Consider the following 2,476-nt stretch of genomic DNA (forward strand, 5'->3'; position numbering starts at 1 on the left):
CCCCCCAGCTGGCGCCCCTGAACAAATGATCAAATTAGCTTCACAATATCAATAAGTGAATCAGAAGTAAGATCTATTGTCAAACAAAACCTGAAGAAGAGGGAGATGGTTTGACAGGATTCAGAGACAAGTGGGAGAGATGAGAACAGAACAGAAAAGAAAGATTAATAAGTCGACTTAGATTTGGACACACTGCACTGAACAACACATGATACAGGTCAGTGTGAGCACTGTGGACACTGACGTCATCCAGGATCAGCTTTGCTGCACAGTAAAGTACCAAGCCTCAGCTCTAAGACTGATGTTTTTACTCTTCAGAGTATTTCTGAAAAGTAAAGTGTCCTGAACATCTGTTTCAGTCAAATGAAGACATCCCTGGTTGAGAGCCACAACATCCTCTACGAGGTGTTGACTCAGACTTATGTCTGTTCTCTCAGTACTCAGTACCAGGATTACTTTCAAACTGTACTTCATCTACACAATTCACATTAGTGGACACAGCTAAGTTAGCTTTGCTAACTGCTAATGCACTAACTAAAACAACATTTCACTGACACTAACAGGGTAGAAATAATAGAAGAGGCTAATGCTAGCCCCAGTCAAAACCACCCTTTGTGAACATGTTAGAGTTTGAGTGGATGAAGACGACTGTCACACATCTTTGTCTCCTTCTAGCTTAAGACGGGTGGGCCTGCTGCAAACCTGCTCTTCTTTATTCAGCTGGTTTTAAAGCTTTAAAGGTGGGTGGGCTCATCTGTGCAATGTGGTCACTCCAAACCAGACGTAGCCCTGCATAATGCAGACAGACACACAAAATTTTAAAATTGTTACACACATACAAGGTGCATGATGCTCTCAGCAGTGCTGCATGTGTGAAGAGAGGGTTGTTTTTTTCTTTTGTTTTTTTGTCAGTTGGTTTTTTTTTGGGGGGGGGGTGTTGAAGTAAACAACTTTATNTGTTGAAGTAAACAACTTTATAATCAATTATATGCTTTGTTTACTTATTAGTAATCAGTTTATTCAGTAGAATCTTGAGTAAATTAGTTATAGTATAACTTATTATTGTGATTACTGTTTTAATACTAGGAGTCTGAGTGTGTAAACCGCCACAGGGGCCACAGGGGCACCACGTGGTAGAGCAGCTGGCTTGGGACCCGAAAGTCTTAGGTTCGACTCCCCGCCATACCCACATGTCGTGGTGTCCTTGAGCAAGACACCTAACCCTAACTGCTCCCCGGGCGCCTCACATGGCTGCCCGCTGCTCCACTTGGGTGTGGATGGGTTAAATGCAGAGCACAATTTCGTCATTGTGTGGAAACATACACTGATGACAAATAAAGCACCTTTACCTTTACCTTTACCTAAACAGGGCCTCTTGAAGGAATGCAGGTAGGGGGAAGGGAGACTTGTTTGCTGCCACTGTGTGTAGGAAAATGAAGCAGCTGAGGTCAGGAGGTCACGGACAGCAAGAGTGGGAAAGAGAGGCAACAGTGTTCACCAGACAGACAACAATTGGCCAGCAAAGAGCTGAGTTGCACCGGGTTCTTGGGACCAGGTTGTACGATTGTCTCTCTCTAAATGCGCATTTAAAGCTTTTGAATAATCTTGTATTTTGCATTTTGCTTAACCTTTTACAGTTACATTTAATAAAGGTGGGTTTGAACTTTTAAGTACTTGTATGTTATATTTCACCTCGGTAATAGGTCAATGTCGGAGGAGAGAAAACGAGCTCGGGTGGAGAGAGTAAGTTCGGTGGTTGTCCGCAGCAACAAATTGGAGGTTCCACACCGAGATCTCTTCTGAGTTTGGACTTACGGGGTGGAAAAGGAGTCCAGGACACAGACGCTCGGACGTACTCAAAGAATATCAGGTGAGCAGACCACCTTTAAAGTTCTGTAATCGGTCTTCTGATAGGCAAATTTGTTGTCAGTGTGTTGGACTCCAGGGATAAAGTTACAGTAAAGTAGAAAACTGAGAAACGCGCGTATTTAAAAGTAAAGTGAGTTTTAAGTTACCAAGCCAAGACCCAGACTCCAGGAAAGCACGGAGTGGCCGGCAACCCTGTGGATTGACGAATCCACAGGTCAGGGGAAATTGGGTTCTAGGGCGTCGTGGCCTGCCGCAGTTTCAGTAACATGAGGCTGAGTTCTACTGTAAGCTCGTGGGGTTTTGTGGCCCACTATAAAAACAGTATCAATTAACTGCTTATTAATTTGCAGTTTAAAATAAGTGGAACGGAGTCTGGTGAGGTTGTGTATAGTATTAAAGTGCCAAGTACACTCGGTAAAATAATAAGTACTGATGGTTCAAACCCCTTTATAATAAGATACAGTGTTAAAATTAAAATACCCAATTAACAGTACAAACTAATTTGAAATAGAATTGAGTCAATAAAATATAGGGCTGGACAAAAATAAAAGCAAAATAATAATAATCCAGAGTGCTTGTTCATTGCAATATTAGTTTAAAATAATAT

The sequence above is a fragment of the Austrofundulus limnaeus genome, unplaced genomic scaffold (genome assembly GCF_001266775.1).
Source record: "Austrofundulus limnaeus strain Quisiro unplaced genomic scaffold, Austrofundulus_limnaeus-1.0 Scaffold216, whole genome shotgun sequence".
In the NCBI taxonomy this organism is placed as follows: Eukaryota; Metazoa; Chordata; class Actinopteri; order Cyprinodontiformes; family Rivulidae; genus Austrofundulus; species Austrofundulus limnaeus.